Here is a 26,045-nt window from a genome sequence, read left to right as displayed (position 1 = left end):
TATTACTACTTTTATTATTATTGTGGTTGGTTCTTAGGAAAACAATTTAGCAAACTCACATATAGCTGACATACTTTTTATAAGTTAACTAAACCAACCAAGGACCATTTCAAAACCATTAAGGGGCTTTACAACTGAACTGTAACTTGATACTTCCAAAGAGTGACTTGGAATATTGGACCAGTAGACTAAACAAAGTGAACCCATCAGAAATTATAAATTAGTAAACTAGTACGCGGACTCAGAATGGACACGACTTGACCTAGTTGAGAAAAATGCAACAAGGCCTGACGTGTTTATTCATCTTTTTGACCAGCTTGCTTATTTAGTAAAGTCTTTGCTCCCCAACATTCAACCGATTAACCAGCAGAATTATGATCAGAACACTTTTAGTAAAATTTAGATTAAATCTTGATTTTAATAAACTCCAAATGTTAAAGTGGTATAACATGTATTTTTTTGGAGCAATATACTTTCGATTTTGACTTCAAATTATATGGTTCAAAGAAAAGTGGTGGCTGGAAACCATGAGGGCAACAACTGCAGAACTAGGTATGAATGAAGAATTTTTTTGGCAGCTTATTATTTAAATAGTATGTATTAATAAATTTATGTATCTTTCTATTTTGTATTTGTTCAACTGTTGTTTCAGTTTGACCTTGAAAGTTGACCTAAAGAGTTATTATTTCCTATATATAGATTCTTTTAAGAGTTAATAGCCAAAATGGTCCCTGAGGTTTGCTCACTTTGCCACTTTAGTCCAAAATCCAAATTTTTTAAATCTGGGTCCCTGAGCTTTGCATTTTTTTGCCATTTTAGTCCAAATTTCAAAAAAGTCAAATTTTGTCAATTTTTTTACTGAATTTTGTCTTTACCCTTATTTCTTACAAGGGCAAATTTGTCATTCTATATTATTATAAACCAATTTATATTAAAGAAAATAAAAAAAACCCCCTTAAAACCCCTGTATCGATCCAAAACCCTCATTCCCCATCATCTTCTTCCTTCCTCACCTGCTTCAAACCCTAACAATGGTGGTATGCACATGTGGAGCTCCGACGCAGCTTCGCACATCTTGGACCACACAAAACCCAGGTCGTCGATTCCATCGTTGCAACAAACCTAAGCCAGTAAGTCGATTAAACTCCTTTCCCCAGTAAGTCGATTAAACTCCTTTCCATCGTTGCAGGGCTCTTGATTTGAGAAATTATCTTAACGAGCTTTTCGATCGGTGTCGGAAAGATTTTTATCGCATAGTTTGTGATCGTGTTGTTGAGGTGAGGCGGTTATTTTGTTACTGTTTTGATTTATCGGTTAATTGATTCTGGCTTATTAATTGTTACGTGTATATATGACGTTGATGATATCAATTTGAATAGATATAAAATTGTTTATGCCGATTGCTTATAAAATTGTTTTTTTATGCTTCCAGCTTCTTCATTGTTACATGTATCTATGATGTTTATATCCTTCATTGCGAGGATGCTTATGTTGAGGTATTATTCTTCACCGGATTTTGTTGGAAGATTGCCATTCCTTGAATCCTGAAAAAAAGTTAGCAACTGTGTGGTAAGCCAGCCTCATTTGTATTTATGTCTTTGCCATTGATTTTAATAGTGTTTAAAGAGAAGAACAAGTGCGTGTTTTTTCTCTTTTTATGTTTTTATGTCTCCTTTAAAGAGAAGAGAATGTACATGATGGTAAAAAGATAAACATAGATGAAGAAGATACAATATTGATGATGATGATAATGGCTGAAGATGAACGATGGCGACAACAGTGGCTGAATTAGGGTTCCGCTCAGAATCTTTGATATTTCGGCCAGAAGCTAGGGTTTCGATGGTAGGTTCCACCGTTCCAGCGACACAGGTAAGATAAATGGTCTTCTGGGTTGCTTTTCTGGTTGTATTTTACCATATTAATATTTTACCATATTAATGATTGCATATTTCACCATATGCAAAACTTAGCAAACAATGAAACGTGTTAAACGGGTTAAAAGTCGCCCAAAAATGTATTTAAATGCTTACAACATTCTACATTGCTTTTTATATAAATATAATATAATATCCAAATTTGATCTTTCATATTAAACAACAATATATAGTAGTAATATAGACTTTGACTCCAGGTTTTGCATCTTAATAACCATTACATCATAGGTTTTATTTAAAAAACGGTTTTTAAACAATATATAGACTTTACCTCCGATAGAAGTAAGTCGATTCATCTGTCTATTTTGTCCTATATGGTTTTAACGTTTAAGTTTAAATTAATATTCCTGAAATACCACTCTTTTTCCTCATATGGTTCCTTAAGTCTAAATTGTGGCTGCCTCGGATAAAAGTACGGTTCTTCATAGAGGTGGGTGGGTCAGCTGCTTTTTGTGCTTTAGATAACAGGTCAAAATGAGAATTTTGGTACAGTTGAATTGACCCGGAACACATTTTGTGGTTTTATAAGTAATTAGTGTGTGAAACTTAATTACGAAAATTATTGTATTAATAGTTATTTAACTTTTTTAATTAATCAAACTTACTTTATAGTTAATATCTTCAAAAACTGGGTCTTTATCAACCAATATATGGTTGTGATTAACTATATATTCATGAGTAGGGATGAGCATGGTACTGGTAGCGGATCGGTGCCTAAAATACCGGTATTGAAAATCGACAAAAGTGGGTATTGGTACGGGACCGATACGATACCGGTATTTGAAGGCAAAAATCGGTATTTCCGGTACCGTACCGGACCAAAAGTACCAATACCGAAAACTCCAAAAAGTGGGTACCAGATCATTACCAAATGATGTTGGTCCATTAAATTCGGTATTGATACCCGGTACCAAATGGCAAATGCTCATCCTTACTTTGGAGCACATCACACGCTTTTTTAAACCAAGCTTATTTTCAAAAGGATTTGCCAATTTTTTAACATCTTTGAAATTTGACCAACTATAAATGCTATATTGCAGGTTTGCATGTGTTTTAAAAGACATCAACATTCGGGTGATGAACATTGTATTCGTTGATTCCTCGGGATATGCTATCGATATATTGGTTATCAAGTACATAACAAGTCTCTTTAATCATATGATTAAGCTATATCCTGAATCATATGATTAGTGTTATCCTTAATAAAATTGGGTTATATCCATTGTAAAATGGGTTAACTTCCGGACTGGTTGCTGCTATATCAGATGTACTTTTGATGAATAAAATTCAATTTTGTGGTTCTTATTCTAATTTGAACTGCAATGATCTCTGTATACAACTGCATAAGTAGCTTTTAATAGTTGCTCTTAAGAAATGCTTTTGGTGCGGTCTTTGTCAACTGAAAGTTTGCGTTCTGTCATAACTTGATATAACTTGATATTTACTTTGAAAATACCTTTCTTTATAATGATATGCTCAAACTGCAGTTTTATTTCCATATATTTAAATGAGATTGAGAAGTTTAAAAAGAAGCTTGCTAAAGTAGTTGATGATCAGATCGATGGACATGATGGTGCAGTTTTGGCTTCGTGAGTTTTGTTTCGGCATCGGGTATGTGTTACTAACTGACTGCCTGCTTTTATATTTGATGAAAGCATATATTTTATAGAGTTATACTAAATTTGAAGTAGATTAAGGAGATTAATTTGTTAGGCTGGAATGAAGAGAGGGTGCGTGGTTACACCGAGGGTTTCTGGATTGCTTATTGTTGTAGATTTTATGGGTTTTATTGCTATAATTGTATTTGGCTAGGCACGGGTATGTTCATGTGGTATTTTAAATTTTTTAGCTTTCATGTGTAATGGTGAAAACTGAAATATATTATATGTTTTTTTTGCTGTGATGCTAATGTTATAGGAGCAGCTGCTTTTGTGTTCTTATCTTCCCATTTTGGGTGCTAAATAATAAAGAAAAAAACTATGCAATATTTCCACTTAGTTTTTATTCACATTTATTGATTTTTGATATATTTAGAAGCATGCTTTATTTTTTCACTCATTTTCAGGATACAAGTGATCGTGGGTGGCTTTATTGTTAATAAAGCTTAACTGATTTGGAGATAATGGATAGACGTAAAAACATTAATTGCTCTTCCAAGAGCAAGATCACTTAGAGATGCAGACACTAAATTAGGGATGAGCATGGTACCCGTTCGGTACCGACAGTATCGGCACCGGTATGGTAGCGGTATTTACCGGTGTTTTGCCCGTAAATACCGGTACCGGTACTGAAAAATGGGAAAAATGGATACCCGTTTGACCCATGTGAGGCAATGGTCTAAGGTTCAACAAGAGCCACTAAACCAACCTTCGTCTAGGTACCTTGCATATTTTGTATATGTTTGTGTTCTGTCAAACATAATGATCTTTAGTAATTGCAGAGGAGATGCATTTAAACCTTTAATCTACACACTTACTTTTACAATATTGTTTTTTTTTATGATAAACAATAGTTTTTTTTAATTGCTACAATGATTTGGATAAGCCGCTAATCTAACACAAATGTTATTAATTTGAAAGAATTTGTGTATAATAAATAATATTTAGATATAGAAATCTTATTTTTTAATTACAAGGTGTAATGATGACTTATGTGGTGTAGGGAGTTGTGTAGTGAACTAACTAAATGTTGTTAGTATCTTTAAACTTTTGTGATGTTTAGGTTTAAGGTTTAGATTGGATTATGAACATATCTTTCATCGGGAGGTTAGTTACTTTGTGATGTTATTTGATGTTTATCTTTTATTTTGCAGATCTAAGTGATGGCCGTTAGCCAGAAGTTCTACATGGGTTAGAGAAACAGTAAATGTTGTTTGTCGGGGGCACCTTAATCCTTAATAAAAGTAAAAAAAAAATATAATGTTTTATCCTTCTATGCATTTTAACTATATTTTCACTTTGTCAATAAGTAATTTATGTAATAAATATATGTCACTTTATTGGTATTTATATTATTTGTACACTTTGTGATAATGTATATTAAATTTTCCGACCCGCGAAGTTCGCGGGTGATAACCTAGATTCCTATATATAGATTCTTTTAAGAGTTAATAGCCAAAATGGTCCCTGAGTTTTGCTCACTTTTGCCACTTTAGTCCAAAATCCAAAATTTTTAAATCTGGGTCCCTGAGGTTTGCATTTTTTTTGCCATTTTAGTCCAAATTTCAAAAAAGCCAAATTTTGTCAATTTTTTTTACTGAATTTTGTCTTTATCCTTATTTCTCACAAGGGCAAATTTGTCATTCTATATTATTATAAACCAATTTATATTAAAGAAAATAAAAAACCCCCTTAAAACCCCTGTATCGATCCAAAACCCTCATTCCCCATCATCTTCTTCCTTCCTCACCTGCTTCAAACCCTAACAATGGTGGTATGCACATGTGGAGCTCCGACGCAACTTCGCACATCTTGGACCACACAAAACCCAGGTCGTCGATTCCATCGTTGCAACAAACCTAAGCCAGTAAGTCGATTAAACTCCTTTCCCCAATTTCATCTAAACATAACCCTAAAATTGTTGATGTTCAATACAGGGGTAAAGTTGCGGTTTCGTTGCTTGGGCTGAGCCGCCGATGATTCAGAACCCTGCTGTGATGATTCCTGGGCTGTTGGACACCATCAAGAAGCTTGAAGATAATGCAATTGTAATGTTTAACAGGAACAAGAAAGTTGAAGAAAATGCAATAAAACTGGCAAAGATGAACAAGATGCTGAAAGTAATCATAGGGTTCTGAACTGCCTTGTTGGACTGCTAGGATTGCAATTTGGCTCAACATCAATCTTAACTGTGCTGCCAGGATTAGATCTTAGTAGCTCCTCACCATAATCCCTAAGATTCTCATATTGTGCCTTATAATGACCCTGCACTCTTTCTGTGGCCTTCATCCTAGCCCTAAAAACTTGATGCAAAGTAACCTCCACTTGATACTTCCTTTGTAGATCTTCCTGTAAAGCTTTTAGTGGAATCCCAGGGTTGATTTTAACAGTTTGTTGAATCTTCTTAGCTATCCAAGAAACTGTACAAAGTTTAACATCTCTCGTGTTCAAACATTCATGCACATTGTGGTAGGTTTTAACAACCCAAGACCCTGCTTTTTTCACTTTTGAAACATACAATAACCAAGGGCAAGTGGGTGGTGTATTCTTTTTAGGGTTAGAAGTTGAATTTCCTGAATTACCCTTTGATGTTCCCACGTGTGTGGGCCCATGTGCCTCTTTGGCATTTCTAGAATTCTCCTTAAATGCAAGTTGTTAGGAGGTGCCTTCATCATTTACTTCACAACTACTCAGTTTTGGTGTGACAACCCTCAAAATTCCATGTATTCCGTACAATTTATTATTGATAATTAAAGTGCTTGACGACTGTGTGAAATTACTTAACTGCTTTCTGATATCTGTGTTATGCTTACATGTGCTTGTTAACATACTAGTAGTATGCAGAAAAGTCATTAAATAGTCCGTTATAATTTCCTAAGTGTTAGAAATTAAAAGTGTTACAAAAATATACATAAAAGACACCTTACGGATTAATTGAGCACTTTAACGAACCGGTATCAAACCGAACAACCGGACACTACCCGAAACACCAAAACAATGCAAGAAAAATTGTTTTTATTTTTCTGAACAAGTTATGATCCCCGAACATCATAACACCTACTAAAAATATCTAATAGCTAAGACATGTAACTAATACTTGAAATTAGACTAGATTGTAACTAATTTAGTTTAACCTATGCTAGACCCCCCCCCCCCACACCTACCTTACGGCCCACACTTGGCCTATTTGATAGATTTTATTTCATTTGTTTATTGGATCTTGTCCCCCCCTACAAAGACATATTATACAAAGGTTAGTGTAAGAATATGGTTATAAGTAGTAACCTTGTGATCTTGAGCTCATTATCTCACACCCACTAACACACACTTCTCCTTCCCTCTCCTTGCTCCCATTCTCGGCCGAAACCCATCACACCCACCATCACCATCATTTGATCTCCTTCAACCATTACAAGACCATACAAGAGTGTTAAAGTTCATAAAAAGAAGCTTGGAGCTTTTGGATCTTGAAGGACCTTTCTTATTTGCTTTTATCCACCACTTTTACGCCTTTGATCTTCCCTAGCCTCGAGCTAGTAGTAAGTGACTCTAAACCTCTTCTTGATCTTGTCTAGAGTGGTTAATAAGCGTTTTGTCGGATAAATCGTGAACACTAAAAATCAAAACTAAAAAGTCTTGCTAGAGTGATGAACTTGTTGGTTAAAGAGTAAATAATGATGAAACATGGTAATACAAGATAAATCTGAAATATATGAGTATTAGTTTGCTGTAAATAACTTATAACCTGTTGTAAATCATTATTAGAATGAATGGTAATCATATGTGTGCGTTTTAGTAGCCTTTAGACTGATAACAACTTGCTGATGTGTATTTTCAGCCGCCTTTAACAGGCTGTAAACAGGGCATAAATTCAACGAAAAACCAATATTTTGAATCTAAAATATGTTATTATGAAATACGGTTCTAATGGCACCGGAATCGTAATTTTTGGACATCGTTTACTATTTTTAAAGTATTAATTTGTAACAGCAACTTAAGCTGAATTTTGACAGCAATAAATGGGTGTCATACTTTCGGTCATAACCTGAGTTTTGTGATGAATCGGACCATGAAATTTGTACAGTAGATGACAACCGATGCATGTGTAATTACCCCACTGGAATTTCGTAAATCGGACACTCGATGAATTTTTAATAAATTGTTCCGTGGACTGCGGTCAGAAATTCATAAATCTGAGTTCAGTCCGGAATATGATTTTTTTTTGTAAAATATTGGTAGTGAACCGGACCCCGATATTTTTACACAATAAAATATGGAATGTTTAAAACATCCTGTAAAAATTTGGGAATTTTTGGAATAATTTAGCTATTTTATTAAAATGTCCGAATACAGCCGGTTTTGAATATAAATGCTGAAATGACATAAGTTGTGACTCGCGTGTCTAAATGTCAAGTATGCTATCTGTGAATGATCTAACATGTTATATATGTTATGTGCATTATCATATGTTTGATTTTGAGTGGGGGATGGATGGGAAACTTAGATGGGCATAAACCGTTAAAGTGATGCATGTTGTATGATAGATACGTGTAGGAACTTTGTGTTCTATTTGAAAGCCACTAAATGACTAACTGGTAAATCATACTAGGACGTGATTGACCGACCTTGACTGTTAGCTATATTGAGAATCTAACCGAGCAAACCGAGGTGAGTTCACACACTTTCTAAGGCATGGGATTCCCGGTGGTTTGGGAATGAGTTAAAGAATTTAAAACTGAATCTACATATCCTCCTTGGGTAGGATATGTACGGCCATCCTCCTTGGGTAGGATGCCAATATTATTCCTGCGTATTCTCCTTGGGTAGAACTACGTACGTTCGTCCTCCTTGGGTAGGACAACAACTTTAAAACTTACTAGACAAAACTCTATCATAAGTCCCTCATTTTATATCGACTTAATCGCCGAGGCCAATGGCGAGCGGGTCGTTAGTTAATAGCGCTATTAGGTTTAACAAACCTCACACCGTGCCAGTCGGACGGGCGTGTACTAATGGACTATGGCAAACCATCAGTGACGATAAACACTAATGTAGGGCACAACTTACTTGCGTAGTAGTCGATATCATACGGTCTAGTGGTTCACATGGGGAAGCCCCCACTAATCATGAACAGGGTATGGGTAATAAAGAATGAACTGGTTAAAACTTTCTTTCAACTAAGGGGTAACCCCCACGGCAATTACGCCAACGAAAGACAAACCACGTTTTCGGAAAACAACTTAAAACTAAACAACCAAACGTGAACTCACTCAACTTTGTTGTTGACTCGTTGTTACATGCCTTACAGGTCGCTAAATGCTTGGAGCTTGCACGAGAGGAAGGAGTCGTTTTGGGATACGGACTGTCATGTTCCGTAATAAACACTTAATCCTTATGAACTTATTAAATCTACGTTTTGGATTTTAAACTTATGGACTATGAACTTATATTTTGGTATCACGTATTATGCTTCCGCTGTTTAATTTAAAACTTGGTTAACTGGCTTTTGGTCACCAATTGTATTGTGGTTGGTTTTATTTACTTAAATACGTTGTTCAATATGATTGGTGGCTCGATCCTGGTCACGTCACGCCTCCAAGCGGTGGTACTCCGCATGGTGGATTTTGGGGGTGTGACATTTGGAATCCCACCTATACAAATTACCCGAAGTCTGGTTTTATCATTCCTTGTAATGTGTAGTTGTCTCCTTGTCTCAATCGCATGATTGTTGACAATCAACTTTACATCGTCCTTTTCAGCAAATGACTGGCCAAGTTAAAAGGGATCTTCACCTGATGTTTTGCAACTTCTCTTCTTTTTCCTAACACTCCTACAAGCTTTTTGAAGATGAGTGTCAGCATCTGAATCTGTTACACTATCAAAACCATCTAAATCCACATGGTCATCTGAATCAACATCATTATCTTCTTCGCATTCTTCATCAATCTCAAAATCAACGGCAACCTTATACTCATCCATGTCTACACTATAATCGTCAACTAAGTTATCTTTGTCGACTATGTAGTCTGAATCTTCATCATCATCCTCTTCCTCACCCACATTATCAGCTCTGTCTTCCTGACCAACCTTCTTAGTTCTGTCTTTCCTAGGGGTAGTTTTAATGGCTACTAACTTTACACGTTTCCTAGGGGTAGTATCCACACATTCAGCCTTTTCACTTTCACTTGTACTCCCTTCATAAGCCCCTACATAACTACTATCAGTTTTATCTTCATCATCAGTTTTATCTTCATCATACTTACCACTGTCTTCGTAACTATCTTGTTCACTCAAATCAACATATTCAGGTTCTCTTTCATCATTTTCTACATCCTGTTTAGGAATTTTCCTAATATGTTGAATATAAAGATCAAGCACCTTGTTTGTTTTAACATATTGAAGCAGTCTAATGAAATCAGTGTTACTGCCTAAGGGCCTTAAACCTAACATTAAATCTTCTCCTGGAACCCTAAAATGGTATACCAAAACATCCTCTTCAAAATAACCTAACTGTACATGCATATCATTCAACATCATCAATGATAAGAAGTCAGAATCCACCTTGTCAATGTGGTCTACTTGACCCCCACTGTAGTCAAAATCATCCTCATCAGTGAAATTACCTCGATGATGAAGTCTCAACGTGAAAAATCCAGGTCGATTAGCTGTATATTGACAAAAAAAAAACTTTCAGATATCGATTCAACTGACTTTGCCCTAACAATTTTGAAAGAAAAAACATGAAATACGTACCATATTTTACTTCTGGATCAAACGTTGTGCCTTCTCTTCGTATGCACCAGTTCCAGTCTTCGTCATCCATTGTTAGGGTTCGAGTAGGAGAAGGGAAGCAGGTGAGGAAGGAAGAAGATGATGGGGAATGAGGGTTTTGATCGAAACAGGAAGCTTTTAAGGGTTTTTTTTCTTTAATATAAATTGGTTTATAATAATATAGAATGACAAATTTGCCCTTGTGATAAATGGGGATAAAGACAAAATTCAGTAAAAAATTTGACAAAATTTGACTTTTTTGAAATTTGGACTAAAATGGCAAAAAAAAAAATGCAAACCCTAGGGACCCAGATTTAAACAATTTGGATTTTGGACTAAAGTGGCAAAAGTGAGCAAACCTCATGGACCATTTTGGCTATTAACTCTTCTTTAAACAAATTCAGCACGGATATTCTTATAACTCTTAAAGTATAAAGTCGGTGACTATTGTCGATGACATTTTCATTTTACCTCCTCCATTTGTTTGCTATTTATACTTTGCCCTTATCCTTTTCTTTCTTTCTTTATTTGTTTGGTCCTATAGTTGTTACTTTACTCATTTCTCGGTGGAAGAGTCCAAACAAAACTTTTTGTTTCTTTTTTTTTCTTTTCTCAATACAGAATCATTTTTAACCAATTAATTATGCCATAATATAATTTATAGTAATATAATCATTATTTACTTTTTCTAATAATATTTTAGGTATCAAATGTTGATTAGTACAAATGAATCAAATAATTTTAACGTTCCATGACTCCTTTCTTTTTTTTTTTTTTTTAAGAATGTGATGTGCTATCACCACTGCAACACAACCGCCACAACACTACTACTCCACCGCCTGTTAAATCATTGGCCATTGCTCACACGGCGATGCTTCTAAAAGACCAAAAATAAGGCTACTACGGCGACTGTGGCCTTCAGTTCCATAGCAAGCGACGAGAGAGCGACTGTGGTGGTGGTGGGAAGGGAGAGAGAGACTCGGTCTCCAGGCTCAAACAGAACCATTGTTGCTGTCGAAGTGTCGATTGTAACATTTTTGTATATTTTTAAGGTGATGACGGTAGCAAACAGTGGTGGAGGACGGCTGATCGCGGCGGCAGGACATTGTCTATGGCATGAGCAGCTAGCTGTTGGTTGTTAACATATATAGGCACCGTTAGTTGACGGCTACCGGGGAGTGGATGAAGCCAGCGGTGGCGATAGTGTACGTTTCAACTATTTTTCGAAGTAAATTTTATTTCGATTACATCAACTATATTTTGAAGTAAATTTTATTTCGAGACGATGTACGTTTCAACTCACCGAGCGTGGCTGCCGCAACACGGGGCGACTAAAATTCTAGTTTCAATTAAAAGGCAGCCCGTATGGTTGATGCAGACTCCACAATCTCCATGGTCATGATTGTATTTAACGATGCCCTCCAACCATTTAGGGTATCTTGAAAGCAATTACCATAATCTTCTTAAAGTTTTAACATAATAATTCATTCGAACCAATTTCTAAATTGTCTTTCTATGGGTATTCAAACTTTAGCTTTTAAAAACATAACTTTAGCTTTTAAAATCAATCAAATCACAAAATTAATATACTTAATACCGATTAAGGTTTTAAGAGTTGATGCTTACACCGTAAAACATAACAACACAAAGAAATGTTTAAAACTAAAAAAAGAAAGTTATATAGTAGTACAAATCATCTATTCAAATATTTCAAAGTCACTTATTGCTAAATTGCTAAATTATAAATTTAAAAACGAGTTAAATGTCATTTTAGTCCCTGTGGTTTGGCCATTTTGCCAGTTTAGTCCGAAGGTTTCATTTTTCGCATGCGGGTCCAAAAATGTTTCACCGTTGCCATTTTAGTCCACTGGGTTAACTTCATCTATTATTTCTGTTAACGAGAAAGACAATTCGGTCATTTTATATGACTGACTGCTCACTGTGTGGTCAAGGTATAGAGACTTAATGGACCTCTACAAGACTATTCTTGTGAGAAGGGTAATCAGAAAGATGTTCCAAGGGGTTATTCTCATTGCATACTAGTGTTTATGAAAGCCCGAAACAATAAGATTTTCTCTATATCATTGTAAAGCTGATAGAAGACATAAAGACGACATGCTTCCTTTGGGTAAAAACACTAGCGAATACATAATTCTTTTTTGCATGTGGTCATAATAATACGAGTCGACTAAGAATGGGTCAGACAAAAAAATATGATAAAATAACATAGTTTATTAAGTATAATGTAAAAATATCTCGATTACAGTTGTCCTCTACGTGTTTTCATCTTTTGAAATACTCGATTACATCTTCATTAGTAACAATGAGAAGTTCATCTCCTTCTACAACACAAATTACACAAGCGTGTTAAAGTTCATAAAAAGAAGCTTGGAGCTTTTGGATCTTGAAGGACCTTTCTTATTTGCTTTTATCCACCACTTTTACGCCTTTGATCTTCCCTAGCCTCGAGCTAGTAGTAAGTGACTCTAAACCTCTTCTTGATCTTGTCTAGAGTGGTTAATAAGCGTTTTGTCGGATAAATCGTGAACACTAAAAATCAAAACTAAAAAGTCTTGCTAGAGTGATGAACTTGTTGGTTAAAGAGTAAATAATGATGAAACATGGTAATACAAGATAAATCTGAAATATATGAGTATTAGTTTGCTGTAAATAACTTATAACCTGTTGTAAATCATTATTAGAATGAATGGTAATCATATGTGTGCGTTTTAGTAGCCTTTAGACTGATAACAGCTTGCTGATGTGTATTTTCAGCCGCCTTTAACAGGCTGTAAACAGGGCATAAATTCAACGAAAAACCGATATTTTGAATCTAAAATATGTTATTATGAAATACGGTTCTAATGGCACCGGAATCGTAATTTTTGGACATTGTTTACTATTTTTAAAGTATTAATTTGTAACAGCAACTTAAGCTGAATTTTGACAGCAATAAATGGGTGTCATACTTTCGGTCATAACCTGAGTTTTGTGATGAATCGGACCATGAAATTTGTACAGTAGATGACAACCGATGCATGTGTAATTACCCCACTAGAATTTCGTAAATCGGACACTCGATGAATTTTTAATAAATTGTTCCGTGGACTGCGGTCAGAAATTCATAAATCTGAGTTCAGTCCGGAATATGATTTTTTTTTTTTGTAAAATATTGGTAGTGAACCGGACCCCGATATTTTTACACAATAAAATATGGAACGTTTAAAACATCCTGTAAAAATTTGGGAATTTTTGGAATAATTTAGCTATTTTATTAAAATGTCCAAAAACAGCCGGTTTTGAATATAAATGCTGAAATGACATAAGTTGTGACTCGCGTGTCTAAATGTCGAGTATGCTATCTGTGAATGATCTAACATGTTATATATGTTATGTGCATTATCGTATGTTTGATTTTGAGTGGGGGATGGATGGGAAACTTAGATGGGCATAAACCGTTAAAGTGATGCATGTTGTATGATAGATACGTGTAGGAACTTTGTGTTCTATTTGAAAGCCACTAAATGACTAACTGGTAAATCATACTAGGACGTGATTGACCGACCTTGACTGTTAGCTATATTGAGAATCTAACCGAGCAAACCGAGATGAGTTCACACACTTTCTAAGGCATGGGATTCCCGGTGGTTTGGGAATGAGTTAAAGAATTTAAAACTGAATCTACATATCCTCCTTGGGTAGGATATGTACGGCCATCCTCCTTGGGTAGGATGCCAATATTATTCCTGCGTATTCTCCTTGGGTAGAACTACGTACGTTCGTCCTCCTTGGGTAGGACAACAACTTTAAAACTTACTAGACAAAACTCTATCATAAGTCCCTCATTTTATATCGACTTAATCGCCGAGGCCAATGGCGAGCGGGTCGTTAGTTAATAGCGTTATTAGGTTTAACAAACCTCACACCGTGCCAGTCGGACGGGCGTGTACTAATGGACTATGGCAAACCATCAGTGATGATAGACACTGATGTAGGGCACAACTTACTTGCGTAGTAGTCGATATCATACGGTCTAGTGGTTCACATGGGGAAGCCCCCACTAATCATGAACAGGGTATGGGTAATAAAGAATGAACTGGTTAAAACTTTCTTTCAACTAAGGGGTAACCCCCACGGCAATTACGCCAACGAAAGACAAACCACGTTTTCGGAAAACAACTTAAAACTAAACAACTAAACGTGAACTCACTCAACTTTGTTGTTGACTCGTTGTTACATGCCTTACAGGTCGTTAAATGCTTGGAGCTTGCACGAGAGGAAGGAGTCGTTGTGGGATACAGACTGTCATGTTCCGTAATAAACACTTAATCCTTATGAACTTATTAAATCTACGTTTTGGATTTTAAACTTATGGACTATTAACTTATATTTTGGTATCACGTATTATGCTTCCGCTGTTTAATTTAAAACTTGGTTAACTGGCTTTTGGTCACCAATTGTATTGTGGTTGGTTTTATTTACTTAAATACGTTGTTCAATATGATTGGTGGCTCGATCCTGGTCACGTCACGCCTCCAAGCGGTGGTACTCCGCATGGTGGATTTTGGGGGTGTGACAGATTGGTATCAGAGCCATTGGTTTATAGTGAACTCGGTTTTAAAAAGGGAAAAGCTTTTTGATAAAACCAGACTATAACCTGTACAGTGCTCAACGATCCACAACGACGCTTCGCTCCACGTGCAAGACTCGACACCATAAGTGGTATGATTTATGTTATATTGTCGGTTAGATAGTTCTCGCTATGCATTAGATAATGTGACAATTGCTATTGAACCTTGTGTGCTTACGCTATACTATCGTCCCACACTTACGCACATTCACGACACTTTCCTCACTTACATTGCTTCGTTATGAAGATCATGAGCGGACGCAGAGGACGTATCAACCTTACTCAAGCCCAGTTGACGGCTCTGATCAACGAACGAGTTGCTGAGGCACTCGCAGCTGTTCCTGCAGGAGGTATAACCTACTACTTCGACCTATCTTAGGACGTTTAGATCTCACCTTCGCAAACCTACCCTCGTGCTTAACCTTGTCATTTATTCTCGCACCACAGGTCAACATGCTCAGCCTCCTGTGTGCACATTCAAAACCTTCATGGATTGCCGACCAAGCACTTTCAGCGGCACATAAGGTGTTGTAGGCCTTCTTCACTGGTTCGAGAAGCTCGAGTCTGTTTTCGAGATGTGTGATTTCCCGGAAGATCGTAAGGTGAAGTATGCTACTGGAACACTCGAAGGAGCTGCGTTAACCTGGTGGAAAGCACAGGTCCAATTGCTTGGGTTGGCGGTTGCTAACGTCACCCCATGGAACGGCTTCAAAGAACTGATTAGAGAAGAGTATTGCAGTCGTGACGACATCCATAAGCTAGAGGTAGAATTTTTCAATCTGAAGATGACGGGGTCTGAGATTGAGGCGTATACTAAGAGGTCAAACGAACTGGCCATCCTGTGTCCTGCTATGGTGGACCCTCCTTACAAACGCATTGAGCTGTACCTTAAGGGCTTGGTGCCAGAAATTCAAAGCCACGTAACCTCAGCTAACCTTGGCACTATACAGCAAATCGTCAAGTTGGCTCATCGTCTCACTGATCAGGCGGTTGAGCAGAACAAATTGCCCAAACGTATTAGCGCCACTACTTCTGATGCTCCCAACGACAATAAGCGCAAGTGGGATGGAAATCTGGGCAAGGGTTCTACTTCAGCTCAATCTCAGCAGCGAAAGACAGATGAGTACAGGAGCCCCAGTCAGCAGTCATCTGGAAATCAAGGTCAGGGTGGGTACAAGGGAAATCACCCTAAGTGCAATCGATGTAATCTGCACCACAACGGCCAGTGCAACAAGGGTCGCTGTCAGAGATGTCACAAGCTGGGTCACGAAGCCAAAGATTGCAAGAGCCCACGTCCTGTGAATCAGAATCGCCAACAACAACAAGCTCCACAGAACCACCAGCAGCAGCCCCAGCAGGGAAATAAAGGATGCTTTCAGTGTGGCGCTGAAGGCCACTTTAAAAGGAACTGCCCCCAGCTGAACCAAAACCAGAATCAGAACAACCCAAGAAACGGGAATCATAATGGGAACAACAATGGAGGCAACAACGGGGGTAACAATAATGGCAATGGCGCCCAGGGTCTTGTATTCGTGATTGGTCAGGGAGAAGCAAGGAACGACCCCAACGTTGTGATGGGTAAGTTTCTTCTGGACGATTTCTTTGTTACTGTTTTATTTGATTCGGGTGCCGATACTAGCTACATGTCCTTAAAAGTTAACCAAATGCTTAAGCGCACTCCAACACTTTTGAACACCAAACACACGGTAGAAATAGCAAACGGTAAAAGTCTTGAAGCCACACACATAGTTAAGGGCTGTAACCTCATCCTAGCTGGTCAGACCTTCTCCATCGATCTTATTCCTATCGTTCTGGGTAGTTTCAACGTTGTCATTGGAATGGATTGGTTATCTCGACATCAAGCGGAGATTGTTTGCAAGGAGAAAATCGTCCGCATTCCTCGTTCTGGTGAAAAACCTCTGGTGATTCGTGGCGACAAGAACGGTGCTGTTGTAGGCATCATCTCTTTCCTTAAAGCCCAGAAGTGTTTACGAAAGGGCCACACCGCTATCCTAGCCCTCGTTACTGATGCATCCGCGGAAGAAAAGAAGATTAAAGACATTCCTATTGTACGCGACTTTCCCGAGGTATTTCCTGAGGAATTACCTGGCCTTCCGCCTCATCGACAAGTCGAGTTTCAAAGCGAGCTAGCTCCTGGAGCAGCACCAATAGCTCGTGCGCCTTATCGACTTGCTCCATCAGAACTCGAAGAACTGTCTACGCAACTACAAGAACTTCTGGAAAAGGGTTTTATACGTCCTAGCTCTTCGCCATGGGGAGCTCCAGTGTTGTTCGTAAAGAAGAAAGATGGTACCTTCAGGATGTGTATTGACTACCGCGAACTCAACAAGGTGACCGTGAAGAATCATTATCCTCTTCCACGCATTGATGACTTGTTCGACCAGTTTCAAGGGTCGAGCTTCTATTCTAAGATTGACCTAAGGTCAGGCTACCATCAGCTGAGAGTCCGAGAGGAGGACGTCTCCAAAACAACATTCAGGACTCGTTACGGCCATTATGAGTTTCTGGTTATGCCTTTCGGATTGACGAATGCACCTGCAGTCTTCATGGACCTCATGAACCGAGTGTGCAAGCCTTACTTGGATAAATTTGTCATAGTCTTCATCGACGACATCCTGATCTATTCTAAGAGTCAGGAGGAACACGAGCAACACCTGAGGCTTATTCTGGAACTACTTCGTAAAGAGCAGCTGTATGCCAAGTTTTCGAAATGTGACTTCTGGCTTCGCGAAGTCCATTTTCTGGGCCATGTGGTAAACAAGGATGGGATTCATGTTGATCCATCCAAGGTTGACTCGATCAAGAACTGGCCTGCACCCCGTACACCAACAGAAATCCGCCAATTCTTGGGTTTGGCAGGATATTACAGAAGGTTTATCAAAGATTTCTCAAAGATTGCGCAACCTCTCACTTCACTGACTCAGAAAGGTGTCACTTATCGTTGGGGTGATGCACAGGAGTCCGCATTTCAGCACTTGAAAGATAGACTCTGTAGCGCGCCTATCCTCTCATTGCCTGAAGGCACAGATGATTTTGTGGTTTATTGCGATGCTTCCATCCAAGGACTTGGTTGCGTGTTGATGCAACGCGACAAGGTCATTGCCTACGCATCACGCCAACTTAAAGTTCACGAAAGGAACTACCCTACTCACGACCTGGAATTGGGAGCAGTTGTTTTCGCGCTTAAGATATGGAGACATTACCTGTACGGTACCAAGTGCACCATTTACACCGATCACAGGAGTCTCGAGCATATTTTCAAGCAAAAGGAATTGAATATGCGACAACGCCGGTGGGTAGAGCTCTTGAATGACTACGGATGCGTGATCAAGTATCATCCGGGCAAGGCCAATGTTGTGGCTGACGCCCTCAGCCGGAAGGATACTATACCTAGGCGTGTACGTGCGTTACAGCTTACCATCCAATCCAACCTTCCAGCTCAGATTCGTGATGCTCAGGTTGAAGCATTGAAAGCAGAGAACATCAGGGCTGAGTCCCTACGAGGATCGAGACAACGGCTAGAACAAAAGGAAAACGGCGCCTACTATGTTAACGGACGCATCTGGGTTCCGCTGCGCGAGCTTGTGATGGATGAAGCACATAAGTCTCGTTATTCAGTACATCCTGGTTCGGATAAGATGTACCACGATCTAAAGACTACATACTGGTGGCCTGGTATGAAAGCCAGCATAGCAACCTACGTCGGTAAATGCTTGACTTGTGCCAGGGTCAAGGTCGAATACCAGAAACCATCAGGCCCACTTCAACAACCAGAGATCCCGAAATGGAAATGGGAGCAAATATCCATGGATTTCGTTACTGGCCTGCCCAGATCTCAACGCGGAAACGATACCATCTGGGTGATCGTAGATCGACTGACCAAGTCTGCACATTTTCTGCCTATCAAAGAAACGGATAAGTTTTCTACTCTAGTATACATCTACCTAAAAGAAGTGGTATCAAGGCACGGAGTGCCAACCTCCATCATTTCTGATCGTGACGCTCGTTTTACCTCTGAACTATGGCAAGCTATGCATAAGTCTTTTGGCTCACGATTAGACATGAGCACCGCTTATCATCCACAGACGGATGGGCAATCTGAACGCACCATTCAGACTCTCGAAGACATGCTTAGGGTATGCGTGATCGACTTCGGCAACGGCTGGGAAAAGCATCTCCCGTTAGTGGAATTTTCGTATAACAACAGCTACCACACCAGCATCCAGGCCGCTCCGTTTGAGGCATTGTACGGACGTAAATTCCGATCACCTCTTTGTTGGGCAGAAGTTGGTGACAGTCAAATCACTGGCCCAGAACTAGTAGTAGATACAACAGAAAAGATTGCTCAGATACGACAATGAATGGCGGCAGCTCGTGAGCGTCAGAAAAGCTATGCTGATAAGCGGAGAAAGCCACTCGAGTTCCAGGTTGGGGATCGAGTGCTACTCAAAGTCTCACCTTGGAAAGGTGTAGTTCGTTTTGGCAAACGAGGCAAACTCAACCCGCGATACGTTGGACCCTTTGAAGTCATTGAGAAGATTGGCAAAGTGGCCTACAGGTTGAATCTACCTGAAGAACTCAGCGGAGTTCACAATGTTTTCCATGTGTCAAATCTGAAGAAGTGTCTGTCAGATGAGACCCTCATAGTTCCTCTCAAGGAGCTCACTATCGACGACCAGCTGCGATTCGTCAAGGAACCGATAGAAATTACGGATCAAGACGTTAAGATTCTCAAACACACCAGAATACCTCTCGTCCGAGTTCGTTGGAATTCCCGTCGTGGCCCAGAGTATACCTGGGAACGGGAAGACCAAATGAAACTCAAGTATCCTCAGCTGTTTAAGAAAAACGCAACCACTACTGAGGCTGAAGCTACTGCAGAATTTCGGGACGAAATTCCAAATCAACGGGGGGATGATGTGACACCCCAGGAAAATCAGGAAACCAACGCAGCTTAACTAGCTTCCTCAGTAACCACGTGCTAAATTTCGGGACGAAATTTTCTTAACAGGGGGAGAATGTGACAACCCTCAAAATTCCATGTATTCCGTACAATTTATTATTGATAATTAAAGTGCTTGACGACTGTGTGAAATTACTTAACTGCTTTCTAATATCTGTGTTATGCTTACATGTGCTTGTTAACATACTAGTAGCATGCAGAAAAGTCATTAAATAGTCCGTTATAATTTCCTAAGTGTTAGAAATTAAAAGTGTTACAAAAATATACATAAAAGACACCTTACGGATTAATTGAGCACTTTAACGAACCGGTATCAAACCGAACACTACCCGAAACACCAAAACAATGCAAGAAACATTGTTTTTATTTTTCTGAACAAGTTATGATCCCCGAACATCATAACACCTACTATAAATTTAAAAACGAGTTAAATGTCATTTTAGTCCCTGTGGTTTGGCCATTTTGCCAGTTTAGTCCGAAGGTTTCATTTTTCGCATGCGGGTCCAAAAATGTTTCACCGTTGCCATTTTAGTCCACTGGGTTAACTTCATCTATTATTTCTGTTAACGAGAAAGACAATTCGGTCATTTTATATGACTGACTGCTCACTGTGTGGTCAAGGTATAGAGACTTAATGGACCTCTACAAGACTATTCTTGTGAGAAGGGTAATCAGAAAGATGTTCCAAGGGGTTATTCTCATTGCATACTAGTGTTTATGAAAGCCCGAAACAATAAGATTTTCTTTATATCATTGTAAAGCTGATAGAAGACATAAAGACGACATGCTTCCTTTGGGTAAAAACACTAGCGAATACATAATTCTTTTTTGCATGTGGTCATAATACGAGTCGACTAAGAATGGGTCAGACAAAAAAATATGATAAAATAACATAGTTTATTAAGTATAATGTAAAAATATCTCGATTACAGTTGTCCTCTACGTGTTTTCATATTATGAAATACTCGATTACATCTTCATTAGTAACAATGAGAAGTTCATCTCCTTCTACAACACAAATTACACAAGCGTGTTAAAGTTCATAAAAAGAAGCTTGGAGCTTTTGGATCTTGAAGGACCTTTCTTATTTGCTTTTATCCACCATTTTTACGCCTTTGATCTTCCCTAGCCTCGAGCTAGTAGTAAGTGACTCTAAACCTCTTCTTGATCTTGTCTAGAGTGGTTAATAAGCGTTTTGTCGGATAAATCGTGAACACTAAAAATCAAAACTAAAAAGTCTTGCTAGAGTGATGAACTTGTTGGTTAAAGAGTAAATAATGATGAAACATGGTAATACAAGATAAATCTGAAATATATGAGTATTAGTTTGCTTTAAATAACTTATAACATGTTGTAAATCATTATTAGAATGAATGGTAATCATATGTGTGCGTTTTAGTAGCCTTTAGACTGATAACAGCTTGCTGATGTGTATTTTCAGCCGCCTTTAACAGGCTGTAAACAGGGCATAAATTCAACGAAAAACCGATATTTTGAATCTAAAATATGTTATTATGAAATACGGTTCTAATGGCACCGGAATCGTAATTTTTGGACATCGTTTACTATTTTTAAAGTATTAATTTGTAACAGCAACTTAAGGTGAATTTTGACAGCAATAAATGGGTGTCATACTTTCGGTCATAACCTGAGTTTTGTGATGAATCGGACCATGAAATTTGTACAGTAGATGACAACCGATGCATGTGTAATTACCCCACTGGAACTTCATAAATCGGACACTCGATGAATTTTTAATAAATTGTTCGGTGGACTGCGGTCAGAAATTCATAAATCTGAGTTCAGTCCGGAATATGATTTTTTTTTTGTAAAATATTGATTGTGAACCGGACCCTGATATTTTTACACAATAAAATATGGAACGTTTAAAACATCCTGTAAAAATTTGGGAATTTTTGGAATAATTTAGCTATTTTATTAAAATGTCCAAAAACAGCCGGTTTTGAATATAAATGCTGAAATGACATAAGTTGTGACTCGCGTGTCTAAATGTCGAGTATGCTATCTGTGAATGATCTAACATGTTATATATGTTATGTGCATTATCGTATGTTTGATTTTGAGTGGGGGATGGATGGGAAACTTAGATGGGCATAAACCGTTAAAGTGATGCATGTTGTATGATAGATACGTGTAGGAACTTTGTGTTCTATTTGAAAGCCACTAAATGACTAACTAGTAAATCATACTAGGACGTGATTGACCGACCTTGACTGTTAGCTATATTGAGAATCTAACCGAGCAAACCGAGGTGAGTTCACACACTTTCTAAGGCATGGGATTCCCGGTGGTTTGGGAATGAGTTAAAGAATTTAAAACTGAATCTACATATCCTCCTTGGGTAGGATATGTACGGCCATCCTCCTTGGGTAGGATGCCAATATTATTCCTGCCTATTCTCCTTGGGTAGAACTACGTACGTTCGTCCTCCTTGGGTAGGACAACAACTTTAAAACTTACTAGACAAAACTCTATCATAAGTCCCTCATTTTATATCGACTTAATCGCCGAGGCCAATGGCGAGCGGGTCGTTAGTTAATAGCGTTATTAGGTTTAACAAACCTCACACCGTGCCAGTCGGACGGGCGTGTACTAATGGACTATGGCAAACCATCAGTGATGATAGACACTGATGTAGGGCACAACTTACTTGCGTAGTAGTCGATATCATACGGTCTAGTGGTTCACATGGGGAAGCCCCCACTAATCATGAACAGGGTATGGGTAATAAAGAATGAACTGGTTAAAACTTTCTTTCAACTAAGGGGTAACCCCCACGGCAATTACGCCAACGAAAGACAAACCACGTTTTCGGAAAACAACTTAAAACTAAACAACCAAACGTGAACTCACTCAACTTTGTTGTTGACTCGTTGTTACATGCCTTACAGGTCGCTAAATGCTTGGAGCTTGCACGAGAGGAAGGAGTCGTTGTGGGATACGGATTGTCATGTTCCGTAATAAACACTTAATCCTTATGAACTTATTAAATCTACGTTTTGGATTTTAAACTTATGGACTATTAACTTATATTTTGGTATCACGTATTATGCTTCCGCTGTTTAATTTAAAACTTGGTTAACTGGCTTTTGGTCACCAATTGTATTGTGGTTGGTTTTATTTACTTAAATACGTTGTTCAATATGATTGGTGGCTCGATCCTGGTCACGTCACGCCTCCAAGCGGTGGTACTCCGCATGGTGGATTTTGGGGGTGTGACATTTGGAATCCCACCTATACAAATTACCCGAAGTCTGGTTTTATCATTCCTTGTAATGTGTAGTTGTCTCCTTGTCTCAATCGCATGATTGTTGACAATCAACTTTACATCGTCCTTTTCAGCAAATGACTGGCCAAGATAAAAGGGATCTTCACCTGATGTTTTGCAACTTCTCTTCTTTTTCCTAACACTCGTACAAGCTTTTTGAAGAGGAGTGTCAGCATCTGAATCTGTTACACTATCAAAACCATCTAAATCCACATGGTCATCTGAATCAACATCATTATCTTCTTCGCATTCTTCATCAATCTCAAAATCAACGGCAACCTTATACTCATCCATGTCTACACTATAATCGTCAACTAAGTTATCTTTGTCGACTATGTAGTCTGAATCTTCATCATCATCCTCTTCCTCACCCACATTATCAGCTCTGTCTTCCTGACCAACCTTCTTAGTTCTGTCTTTCCTAGGGGTAGTTTTAATGGCTACTAACTTTACACGTTTCCTAGGGGTAGTATCCACACATTCAGCCTTTTCACTTTCACTTGTACTCCCTTCATAAGCCCCTACATAACTACTATCAGTTTTATCTTCATCATACTTACCACTGTCTTCGTAACTATCTTGTTCACTCAAATCAACATATTCAGGTTCTCTTTCATCATTTTCTACATCCTGTTTAGGAATTTTCCTAATATGTTGAATATAAAGATCAAGCACCTTGTTTGTTTTAACATATTGAAGGTCTAATGAAATCAGTGTTACTGCCTAAGGGCCTTAAACCTAACATTAAATCTTCTCCTGGAACCCTAAAATGGTATGCCACAACATCCTCTTCAAAATAACCTAACTGTACACGCATATCATTCAACAACATCAATGATAAGAAGTCAGAATCCACCTTGTCAATGTGGTCTACTTGACCCCCACTGTAGTCAAAATCATCCTCATCAGTGAAATTACCTCGATGATGAAGTCTCAACGTGAAAAATCCAGGTCGATTAGCTGTATATTGACAAAAAAAAATTTTCAGAGATCGATTCAACTGACTTTGCCCTAACAATTTTGAAAGAAAAAACATGAAATACGTACCATATTTTACTTCTCGATCAAACGTTGTGCCTTCTCTTCGGATGCACCAGTTCCAGTCTTCGTCATCCATTGTTAGGGTTCGAGTAGGAGGAGGGAAGCAGGTGAGGAAGGAAGAAGATGATGGGGAATGAGGGTTTTGATCGAAACAGGAGGCTTTTAAGGGTTTTTTTCTTTAATATAAATTGGTTTATAATAATATAGAATGACAAATTTGCCCTTGTGATAAATGGGGATAAAGACAAAATTCAGTAAAAAATTTGACAAAATTTGACTTTTTTGAAATTTGGACTAAAATGGCAAAAAAAATGCAAACCCTAGGGACCCAGATTTAAACAATTTGGATTTTGGACTAAAGTGGCAAAAGTGAGCAAACCTCATGGACCATTTTGGCTATTAACTCTTCTTTAAACAAATTCAGCACGGATATTCTTATAACTCTTAAAGTATAAAGTCGGTGACTATTGTCGATGACATTTTCATTTTACCTCCTCCATTTGTTTGCTATTTATACTTTGCCCTTATCCTTTTCTTTCTTTCTTTATTTGTTTGGTCCTATAGTTGTTACTTTACTCATTTCTTGGTGAAAGAGTCCAAACAAAACTTTTTGTTTCTTTTTTTTTTCTTTTCTTAATACAGAATCATTTTTAACCAATTAATTATGTCATAATATAATTTATAGTAATATAATCATTATTTACTTTTTCTAATAATATTTTAGGTATCAAATGTTGATTAGTACAAATGAATCAAATAATTTTAACGTTCCATGACTCCTTTTTTTTTTTTTAAGAATGTGATGTGCTATCACCACTGCAACACAACCGCCACAACACCACTACCCCATCGCCTGTTAAATCATTGGCCATTGCTCACACGGCGATGCTTCTAAAAGACCAAAAATAAGGCTACTACGGCGACTGTGGCCTTCAGTTCCAAAGCAAGCGACGAGAGAGCGACTGTGGTGGTGGTGGGAAGGGAGAGAGAGAGACTCGGTCTCCAGGCTCAAACAGAACCATTGTTGCTGTCGAAGTGTCGATTGTAACATTTTTGTATATTTTTAAAGTGATGACGGTAGCAAACAGTTGTGGAGGACGGCTGATCGCGGCGGCAGGACATTGTCTATGGCATGAGCAGCTAGCTGTTGGTTGTTAACATATATAGGCACCGTTAGTTGACGGCTACCGGGGAGTGGATGAAGCCAGCGGTGGCGATAGTGTACGTTTCAACTATTTTTCGAAGTAAATTTTATTTCGATTACATCAACTATATTTTGAAGTAAATTTTATTTCGAGACGATGTACGTTTCAACTCACCGAGCGTGGCTGCCGCAACACGGGGCGACTAAAATTCTAGTTTCAATTAAAAGGCAGCCCGTATGGTTGATGCAGACTCCACAATCTCCATGGTCATGATTGTATTTAAGGATGCCCTCCAACCATTTAGGGTATCTTGAAAGCAATTACCATAATCTTCTTAAAGTTTTAACATAATAATTCATTCGAACCAATTTCTAAATTGTCTTTCTATGGGTATTCAAACTTTAGCTTTTAAAAAAACATAACTTTAGCTTTTAAAATCAATCAAATCACAAAATTAATATACTTAATACCGATTAAGGTTTTAAGAGTTGATGCTTACACCGTAAAACATAACAACACAAAGAAATGTTTAAAACTAAAAAAAGAAAGTTATATAGTAGTACAAATCATCTATTCAAATATTTCAAAGTCAC

General features: G+C 38.0%; 1 long non-coding RNA gene across 10 annotated transcripts; it reads left to right on the top strand.

Moving 5' to 3' along the window:
• Positions 1-950: 950 nt before the first annotated feature.
• Positions 951-6,355, top strand: LOC110909027. 10 transcript variants are annotated; one of them, XR_004878387.1, is made up of 6 exons: positions 951-1,277; positions 1,433-1,869; positions 2,975-3,067; positions 3,422-3,545; positions 4,000-5,459; positions 5,530-6,355. It is a non-coding gene; the product is annotated as an uncharacterized LOC110909027 (long non-coding RNA). The 10 variants fall into 10 exon arrangements; XR_002575069.2 differs by having other exon boundaries at positions 2,975-3,545; positions 4,000-4,311; positions 4,747-5,459; XR_004878383.1 differs by having other exon boundaries at positions 951-1,095; positions 1,190-1,277; positions 2,975-5,459.
• The last annotated feature ends 19,690 nt before the right edge of the window (positions 6,356-26,045 follow it).

This window comes from Helianthus annuus, chromosome 14, assembly GCF_002127325.2.
Source record: "Helianthus annuus cultivar XRQ/B chromosome 14, HanXRQr2.0-SUNRISE, whole genome shotgun sequence".
Lineage (NCBI taxonomy): Eukaryota > Viridiplantae > Streptophyta > Magnoliopsida > Asterales > Asteraceae > Helianthus > Helianthus annuus.
The sequence above is the reverse complement of the archived record's forward strand: the minus strand, read 5'-3'. Positions and strand labels throughout refer to the sequence as shown.